Consider the following 11,045-nt stretch of genomic DNA (forward strand, 5'->3'; position numbering starts at 1 on the left):
AGAACCCAGGGGGAGCAGTCCTCCAGTACCTCTGCCCGATGCAGCGCCCTCAGGACGCGCCCAGCAGGTGCGAGGTGCGCTCCGTCTGCGGCCGCTCCAGGCTGCGACTGGGCACCCAGCCTGGCGCCCGGCTGGCTCCGCCCACTCCGACGGTAGCACTGGCAGAACCAATCCGGCAGGTGCCAGGAGCCGCACAAAAAGGCGCGCGCTCTTGCCTCCGCCCGCAGCCAGCGCACCGCCCGCTCCCCGCCCCTTCAGGCCTCTGCAGTTGTCCCCCTGCTAGCAACAGACACAGACAGGGGCGGGGCCGGCCCGGGGGAGGGGGAGGGGAATCGGTTGCAGGGGGGCTGGGCATGCATCCGCACCTAGGGCACCCGGTGGGTCCTGCTCTTTCTCTCTGCAAAAATGCAAAATGTGCGTTTCTTTTGGAAGACCGTGTGCCCAGGAGTTTTTTTGTGGTGAGGGAGTGAGGTAATTAGACTACCCTGGCTGAATCTACATTCTGATAGAGCTGGACACATTTGGGTCCCCAGGACAAAGCTCAGGGAACTGGAAGGGTTCACCAACTGGGATCACGCTGAGATGTGACTGTCCCATAGCCAGGGCTGACACCATGAACCTCAAACACTCTCTTATGAAACAAAAGGATCTCAGAGGATAGGGAAATTCCTCCATCCAATCCCCTCTGTCCTTCCCTTCTCAGATCCTTGACAAATGAAGTTGAGAAAGACGTCCTTCAGAGCACATGGGCCAGATGGGCAATCAATAAATAGATCTCAGTCACGTTCACCAATGCTGAGCTTCCTAAGGCATGCCACTGAGAAGGGTTCCAATGAAAATGAATTTAAGGTTCATTCTTGGTCAGCTAAAACATTCACACAAAGATATAGCCCTCTTCTCCTTTCTCTCAGTATTTGGTGAAGTGAGTTGGGACTACTTGTGCTCAGAAAACCTCCAGTTGCCTGGTTGGTTGAGTGTTTCCCACACTTAAGTGTTTAACTCTTTATCCCCACTTTCTTAACCATCTTAGAACCAAATTTAAAAAAAAATGTGTCTCATAGTTCCCTGCCTTTTTTAATGAGCAGAACACCCTTGCACCTTCCTTTCCCTTTGCCCCACTATTGCAGCAAATGGTCTCCTTCTCACATGAATGTAGAAATAAAAGAAGATGGTGGAACCTGCATGTCACTGACTATTACATACAGGAATGGATCAATAAAACTCATCCCTACTGCTACTAATTCTGCCCCCATTGTCTCTGGTCATCCAGGCATCTTTGTAGAGACAATCCTTGCTTGATAAAAGTGGGAATGGCTCTTCTGGATCATTTTGTCCAACCACCTGGATTGTAATATGGAGAAACTGAGGCCCAGAGAAAGAAAAGGGATTGGCCTGAGGTCACATAACAGTAGAGGCCCAAACTAGAATCCTATTTCCAGGTTTGACTACTTCCAGAACATTATGTGTTTTGTTTTGTTTTGTTTTAGTGTGATTCAGTGTCCACTGGAAATTCAGGCAACCGCCAGCAGATGGGAGTAAATTTATTTAGATGAGGATGCTCCCAGTATCCTGGAATCAAATTCCACAGGCAATTGGTCCTTTATTTGTTAGGGGAAAACAAGCCTGAAGCTTGAAGTTTTATTCCTAGGTGCCCTTGTGACTATGAAGATTGCCAAAAAGTTGATAATGAAGAATTCACTTCCAGGCCTTACACCCCAGGGGGTCCTCCCCCACTTCTGCTCTCCCTAGAGGTAATGCTTTGTTGTAATTTCTAACCCACAAGACAAATAGCCCACAAAACAACAAGAAATACAAAAATATCACTATAATTTGCATCAATACTTGTTGAGCTTTTGTCTAGTTAATTTATTAGAATATCAATAAATCTCCAGATTGAATGGCCTTACACCTATGGGACCATGATATAGGAGAAAGAGCACTGACCTGGAAGTTAGCCCATCTGTGTTCTGGATCCAGGCCTGCCACACGGCAGTGAATGTTCCAGTTTGGCAGGAGTGTAGGTTATGTTTGGAGTAAGACAAGAGGTAAGAGAGGTAAGAGGCAAGAGATTAGGCAGAACCTGGCCTAGTGAGCACCCACACTCAGTGCACAATAAATAAATGAAGCAAGAGAGTTTTGGACTTAATTGTCCAAACAAAGGAATTTGATTTTTATTTTGGAGTCAACTGTATGCTTTTGCAAGGATTGTGCAAGGGAATGACTCAATCAGAATGGTGCCTTGGAAGAATACCTGGTTACTTTGTGAAGGAGAAACTGGAAGGAAGAGAAACTGAGGACGATGACAGTAGTTAGGAGAGTATTGTTTACTTCTGCTTCTTAAAAAGCTGAAAATAATGAGTCTAATCTATAGATTCAATGAAATCCCTATCAAACTTCCAATGGCATTTTTCACAGAAATACAAAAAAAGAATCCTAAGATTCATACAGAATGATAAAATACCCTGAAGAGCTAAAGTAATACCCAGAAAGAAGAACAAAGCTGGAGACATCACAATTCCTGATTTTAAACTTTATTGCAAAGCTATAGTAATCAGTACAGCATGGTATTGGCATAAAAATAGACACATAGAACAATGGAATAGAATTGAGATCCCAGAAGAAAGCCCATGCCTATATGGTCAACTAATATTTGACAAAGGAGCCAAAAAGACTCAATGCGGAAATAAGAGTCTCTTCAATAAATGGTGTTGGAAAAATTGGATTAACCACATGCAGAAAAATTAAATCAGACCCCATCTTATTCTACTCACAAAAATTAACCTGAAATGGATTAAAGGCTTAAATGTAAGACCTTAAACTGTAAAACTACTAGAAGGAAACATAGGGGAAAAGCTCTTTGACATTGGTCTTGGCAACTCTTTTTTTGATGTGACATCAAAATTATAAGCAACAAAGGCAAAAATCAACAAGTGGGACTATATCAAACTAAAAAGCTTCTGCATAGCAAAATAAACATCCAACAAAATCCAAAGAAAGCCTATGGAATGGGAGAAAAAATTTCAAACCACACATCTGATAAGGGGTTAATATCCAAAATATATAAGGAACTCATATAATTCAATAGCAAATAAACAAACATTCTGACCAAAAATGTGTAGAGGAACTGAATATTTTCCCAAAGAAGACATACAAATGGCCAACAGGCACATGAAAAGATGCTCAACATCACTAATCATCATCAAAATGCAAATCAAAACCACAGTGAAATATCACCTCACACCTGTTAGAATGGCCATCTTCAAAAAGACAAGAGGCAACAAGTGTAGACGAGGATGTGGAGAAAAGGGAATCCTTCTCCACTGTTGGTGGGAGTGTACATTGGTGCAGCCACTATGGAAAATAGCATGGAGGTTCCTCAAAAAATTAAAAACAGAACTACAATATGATCCAGCAATCTCACTCTGGGTATATATATGAAGGAAATTAAATCATGATCTTAAAGAGATATCTGTATTTCAACGTTCATTGAAGCATTGTTCACAATAGCCAAGATATGGAAACAGCCTAAGTGTTCACTGATGGATGGATGAAGAAGATGTGGTACATATGCATAATGGAATATTATTCAACCATAAAAATGAAGGCAATCCTGTCATTTGCGATGAAATGGATGGAGCTTGAGGGTATTACCCTAAGTGAAATAAGTCAGACAGAGAAAGAGAAATATTGTATGTTCTCACTTATATGTGGACTCTAAAAAACCCAAACTCAAACAGAGTAGAATGGTGGTTGCCATAGGCTGAGGGTGGGGAGAAATAGGGAGATATTGGTTAAAAGGTACAAACTTCCAGCTATAAAATGAATAAGTTATGGGGATCTAATGTACAGCATAGTGACTATAATTAATTATAATGTATTACAAACTTGGAGAGTAGATCTTGAAAGTTACCACCCTCCCCCCAAAAAAAAGTAATTTTGTGAGGGGGCTGGAGACGTTAACTAACTTCATTGTGGTAATCATTTCACAATATAAACATGTGTCAAATCCTCATGTTGTATGCCTTAAACTTACATATGTCAATAATATCTCGAAAAAACTGAAAAAAACCACCCCAAAATAGTGAGGTTAAAATCTAGAAGAAGAAAAGAACCCAGAGAGGGAAGTCTGGCACTAGAAGTCATTTTTCCCTGAAGGCATTTGATGAATCATAAGAGAGTTGTGAAACTGAGCTCTGGTTGTGGTGCCCTCTTGAGAAAAGGGGACAAAAGTTGAAGTCCAAGGCCCAAACAAGTGGGAAATTTGATAAGACTTCCTGTCACTTTAAATTGAGACTGAGTAGCTACCCTTTCAGGATAATGGTGAACAAGTAGCAACCAGCCTTTGCATGGACTTGTAGTCTAGATACCCATCACCTTGATGGTCCCAAGAATCTGAAGCCTTGAATTTGGATTAAAGTAGTGTTGGACAGGTAGTTTCCCCAGTCATTTGTCAGAAGCAAATGAAAATACTTTCTATAGGCAGGTACTGTCATCCTAGGCCTGAAATCATTCTTACAAATAATTTTTCAATAATATGTCAGCACATAGAAGAAACTAGGCATACAAAGAGAAATATGTAATGTGAGTTACAGCCAGCAGAAAAGAATAGATGGCAAAAACAAATTCACAGACATTTCTTACATCAGAATTATGAGACATAGACTATAATAACTAATTTATCATATTTCAAAAAATAAAAGATAAGCTTGAAAATATTTTCAGGTAACAGAAAATGTCATATGGACAATTTGAAAAATGATCAAATAGAACTAGAGCTAAAAAATATAATAATGAAAACTGAGAATTTAATGGATGAATGGGTTTAACAGAAGGCAAAATACAACTGAAAAGAGAGTTATTGAATTGGAAGATAGGTCACAAGAGACTGTCCACAATTCTGCCTAGAGGAACAAATTATGTGGAAAAAGGAAAAAGGCAGATAAGAGACATAAGGAATAGAGTGAGACGATCTAACATACATTTACTTGATGTCCCAGAAAGAGAGGAGAGAGAAATGGGGAAGAAGATGGCTGAAAATTTGAATCCACAGTTTTAAGAAGCCTGGTGAATCCTACATAGAATAAATAAAAATAATTCTACTCCTATAGACATCATAGTGAAAGTGCATAAAATCAGAGACAAACTAAACTATGCTAATGGTTCAAGTTAAAGATGAGGTCCTAATCAAGGGCACAAGTAAGAGAGATTGAAACAAGAGGATGGGCGTTAGACTCTGGCTTGCAAAATGCATTTTACTAAAATTTTCCATGAAAAGCAATTTAATAAAAATGTTATCCATTTTATTCCCAATTAACAAAATATACTTGTTAAAAATTGGATTATTTGGAGCAAACTGACATGTAGGAGCTTCACAGTTGTCATGTTTGAAAGACCATCTTCCTATAAGTATGTATTTCTTGTCTCATGGGCCATGAAAGAGGCAAGCATTCTCCATGGGTCTGAAATGCTGGTTGCAGCTGATTTCTAAGGCTGGAGAAATGTGCTTATATAAGGCTTTCTAAGAGTAAGCAGAATAAAAGTGAATCTTTGTAGAAAGGCTTCCTTTTGCTTACCCTCCCCCAAACTTTCACTCTGTTTCTAAGGAAAAGTATATAAAATAAATAATTCTGTGCTTCCCAGGGTGTCTTATTACATTCCTCAGGCTTGACCATGTGCACTCACTCACTGGTCTGCATAAGGCTGGACTGCAGTTGAATTTCTGTAGGGGTTTATATTTGGAACAAACAGAGCTAAAAATGCAATAGACTGTATTTTGAGACAGTGAAGTCATGACTTGTTACTAGAGCTGTTCATATAAAGCCTGTCAGGGATGGCCAAATAGGAGCATCAGAGTTTCTATGGTCTCCTGCACCTCTGAAATTCCCTGACAACAACCTAAGCTGAAAACATCTGTCTATAATGTCTTCTAAGAGGAATTTCAAGTGTTTTTGCATAAACTCCTTAATGTATTTCTTCTATTTGAGGGACAGACTAACATTCTTATATACCCTCTTGACCTTCCTCCCTAGAAAACCATTTCTCCAAGAGAAAATTTTGTGAGAGCAAGAAAGCTTTCTCTATTGGCTCACCCCAAGCCAATCAGAAAGTTGTCCAACAGTGAAGACATAAACCAACATTCACTTGTGGCATGCAATATGTCAACACCAATTCTGATCAAATATTAAGAGAGAAGTTGCTAGAATTTTGATTCTGAGTTTGCAGGACTTCTCTTCACTTTTGCTGGGAATTCACAATTTGCGTAGGTCACAGCTTTCTCCCCAAAGTCTGCAGAAACTTGACTTTTGATATATAGCATGTCCAAGCAGTATTTTACTCCCTTTGCATGGAAGAGAAGGAATAGGGAGAATGATCCACTAACTCTAAGGGTTTTTCCCCCTGGAACTGGTTGTAGCATAGTGTGCTAAGAAGGATTTGACTACAAATCTGAAGATTTAGATGGGAATGCTGTCACCAGCTACCTAGGCATGTGTCATTGCCTCTGAAACTTAGTTCTCTCATGTGAAATATGGGGTGATAATAATGCCTACTTGCTCATGGAACAATATAGTCAGAGGGGAAGCCCTGTCCATCCCGACTTCCTAACTCTGGGACTTCACCTCACTTAATCCCTCAGCCCCATCAGGTTTCTCAAAATCTCCTTCTCAAAAGACTGAGGTCATTACCACTAGTAGCCCACCAGGGGTCCTCAGTTCTCTTGGTCTAATTGTGGACTGACTATATTTATCTAATTGTTTCCCCGAATCCAGGGAAGCCAGGCTGACATTTACAAAAAAAAAAAAAAAAAAAAAAAAAAAACCCTTCAGCTCTGCGAAACAGAGGGGTGATAAAGCACAGGGAGCAAAGGTCCTTCTGAGAGAGGAGGTTTTAGTGCACAAATGGATGAACCTCTACTTCTATGCTGGGGTCCTAGCTGCCACTAGCTACCCTGTACCTCAGCAGGGCTGCTGATGTCTGGCCTTGGGCATCTTTGCTCTTGTTCCCAGGGGGTGAGAAGTGGGGATCCTGTACAAATGGTAAATAGGAAGCTCCTGGAGTTGTGTGGCTATATGAGGTGCTCTTGGTAAAAAGGGCTCCTTTCTTAAATATGACTCCCAGAGCACACATTTCTCAAAACAGCCCCTTTCTCCATGATCTCTCGGCAGAGTCTGTAGTGCTCATCAAGTATTTCCAGTGCTGCCCACACTCCCCAGCCCCCTTTCAGTTAGCTGGGGCTGTGTGACTAGTTCTAGACAATGAAATGCAAACTTTAGTGGCACATACCATTTCCCAGATGAGGCATTTAAGAGCCAGTGTATAATCCATAAGCTCTCTCTTCCTTTGCCCTGGTGATGCTGAAAGCCAGATGTTGAAATGGTGACATTGAAGATGGAGGGAACCTAGACCCTGAGTCCTCAAGTGGAAGAGAGTGCTGGTAACTTGCACCTGATCTTGTGTGAGCTGGAAATAAAGTTTTGTTATGCTAAGCTGCTGAAATTTGGAGACGTTTATTGTTTCAGCAAAGCCTATCCTATCCTGATGAATATACTCTTTTCCCCACACTCCTCCCAGTGCCTGTACTATTATTATAAAGGCCCATTGACAATTCTCTCTGCATGTTTTATAGGTAGCTTGAATCCAAAGTGTTCCAAGATTATCCTAATTCCCAGCAAATATGGTCATTTTGGGGTATTCTCAATCCCTGTGAATTAATATTCAGTTGTTACCTGATTGTGACCTAGAAGTCATCTATTCCATGTCCTTCTATCTCTCCACTCCCATGTTCATTCATTCATTCATCAGCTATTTATTGAGTACCTATTATGTGCCAAGTACTTTTCTGGGAACTGGGACATAATAGTAGGAAAAACAAAAACCTGTCAAAAATCCCTGCCACCATGGAAATTACATTCTAGGAGGGGGAGAGAACCCTTGGTGAGTGGGATGGTGGTGGTTGAAGGACGAGGATGTTATTTTAAATAAGGTAGCGTGTGAACAAAAAAGACTGGAAAGAGGAGAGAATGCAAGCCATGCAGACATCTGGGGAAAGAGGATCCCAGGAGAGAGGATGGCAAATGGAAAGGCATGAAGGTAGAAGTATGCTTTGTGTATTCAAAGGGCAGCAAGGAGGCCAATGAGCCTGGAAGAGAATGAGTGAGGGGTACAGGAATAGGAGATGAGGTCCAAATGGAAACAGGGAGGCAAGATCATGTAGGGCCTTGTAAACCCTTGTAAGAAATTTGACTTTTACATGGAGTGAGCTAGAAAGCCAATGGTAGATCTTGGACATAAATGACATGATCATACTAATGTTTTAGAGGGATCCCTCCAACCACTCTGTGGGGAATAGGCTGTGGGGGACAAGGGCAGAAGCAGGGAGGCCAGTTTTGAAACTACTGCAATAACGCAGGTGGCAGATGATGGGCGCAGACCAGGGTAGTAGCAGTGGAAGTGGTGAGAAGTGGTCAGATTCTGGATATCTTTTCAAGGTAGAATCAAAAGGATTCACTGAAGGGAGGGTGGGAGGGAGACGCAAAAGGGAGGGGATATGGGAACATATGTATATGTATAACTGATTAAATTTGTTATAAAGCAGGAAAAAAAAACAGAACAAAAATGGAGCTCCAATAAAAAAAATTAAAAAATAAAGAAAAAAAGGATTCACTGACTAACTGGATATGAAAGAAAGAGAGTGTCAAAAAAGACTCCAAGAATTTGAGCCTGACCAGTTGGGATAATGGGCTTACCATTTATAGAGCTATGTAAGACTCTGGGAAGAAGTTAAGGTATGTGAGAAGCCAAGGATTTGGTTTTGAACATTAGAAGTTTGCTTTGACTATTAGGTGCCTAAGTAATGATGTTGAGTAGGAATTTAAATATATAATATCCCCCCTCTCTGCCCAATGCATTCTTACTCATCTTTCAAGACTAAGCCCAGCTGTTATGAAGCATTTTCCAACTGGCCAGGCAGAGATAGTGACTCTTTCCTTCATGCTCCAAGGGTGCCTTCAACAGTCCTCTAGAACAGCATTTCCCTCCTATATTGTCATCATTGCCTCTCATCTCTCTTCCATGATGGACTGGGAGCTCCTGTAGTCTCGGTACTGTTTCTGATTCATCACGTGGCTGCCTAGAACTCAGTCTAGAGTCTCCTTTATAGTGAGAACTCAAGAGATGTCTGTTGAAAGAAGCATCCCAGAAATAAACAGAGGAGAAAATTTCTCCAAAGTCGGAGCTCATGCAGGATGAGAACTTGGAAGTGGCTATCATATTTATTGGTTAGAATGCTCAAAGATGATACCTGAGAGAGAAGAAGCCTAAGTACCGCATGTTGAGGAACAGGCTTTGCTCTGTGGCCTTCTTTGACTTTCCTTTTTTTTTTCCTTTTTTTAAACATCTTTATTGGAGTATAATTGTTTTACAATGGTGTATTAGTTTCTGCTTTATAACAAAGTGAATCAGCTATACATGTACATATATCCCCATTGTTTGGCTTTCATTTTGATGAAAGGGACCTAGAAGTTTTGTTTCTCTAACTGTACCTCAAAGAGGGCATCCTCTTTCCAAGAAGGGATGGTATAATTCTGTCAGTGGGTGGGATTTAGAGGCAGACAGATTTTGGCTTAGACTTAGCTCTAATGGAGGGAGCATCAGAGTCAGACAGATTTAGGGGCTTGAATCCCAGTTCTGCCACTCACCATCTGTATGACTTTGGACAAGTCACACTATCTGATCCTCAGGTTTTTTATCTATAAAATTTGAGGATTAAGTGGGGATTAAGTGAGATCAAGATGGTAAAGCACCTAGGGTAATTATTGACACAGTAATTGTTACAGAAGAGTGGATAAAAGAGACACACTATTCAGGGCAATCAAAAGATGGGATGAGCTCCCTATCACTGGAGATGTTCAAGGACAGACTACATGACTGCTTCTTGAAAATATTATGGAGAGAATACTAATGGTTGGACCAGCTGAAAAAATTGAGGTCTTTTCCATTTTTGAGTTTTATAATTCTAAAAATCCCCCAAAATAGAAATGGAGACACAAAGGTTATGTACTGAGACCACTCTGCTAATATAGAGTGCTTATGTCCAGATAGGGTCTTTTTAGAGCAATTGTCCTAAGCATGTGAATACATGCCGTCCAAAGACTTGTGTGTGTGTGCAGCAGTGTTCAGGGGGGAACTGGTACTGTCAGATTTGAGAGTACATTGCCAGCTGTGATGCCTGCAGCTGCACACCTGGCATCTTGCCTCAGCACTGCATTTCTTTCCAATAATCAAATAAGCCCCTGAAGCGACTGCATGTTCATTTATTCCTTGACTCAGTCAACTGGGGCTTTCCATACTGATCTCTCATTTACTCCTTTGCAGTTTTATCATAATTGACTCCCATTGGGGAGAAGATTTCAGGAGTTGGTACAGGGAGAAAGAGTGTTTATAGGTTATCGTGGCTTTTCTGTGTGGATCACCATATCTTTTCCAATTTGACCTTCAAGACTATTTCCATGATGCTTTTCCCCACACTGTCCTCCTCACACCATGGCTCCCACCTCTAGTTCCTGCCTTCTTGCCTGACTTGGACTCTTGCAATAGTCTTCTAATTGGTTTTCCCCTCTAGTGTTTGCTCCCTCTTTAACCCATTCTGTATTCAAACCATTTACTATCTGATTCCAACCGACCCTTCTAGCTCTCTCCTCTCCCTCCTTCCTGTCATGCATGCCCAGGTCCTGTCCAAAGGGGCTACTGGTCTTTCCCTGAGCAACTAACGCCCTCTTGGTGGATATGCAGTTTGCCACCTTCATCTGCCTAAATCCAACTTATCTTTTAAACCCAAGGCCATATACCTTTCCCCACAAAGCCACCTGTGAGGGCTCTGACTTTGTGCCCTGATCACATAGAGCCTTTTATTAGAGCTCTGTGTGTGCTTATTCCCCTTAAAAGTCTGTAAGCTTCACTTCTCTCATCATTAGCTGTATTCTCTCTATAACTCTTTTAATTTTAAAACCAAACCCTTTTTGCCCACCATGATTTCTCCCCTGAATCCC

The sequence above is a fragment of the Mesoplodon densirostris genome, chromosome X (assembly GCF_025265405.1).
Source record: "Mesoplodon densirostris isolate mMesDen1 chromosome X, mMesDen1 primary haplotype, whole genome shotgun sequence".
Lineage (NCBI taxonomy): Eukaryota > Metazoa > Chordata > Mammalia > Artiodactyla > Ziphiidae > Mesoplodon > Mesoplodon densirostris.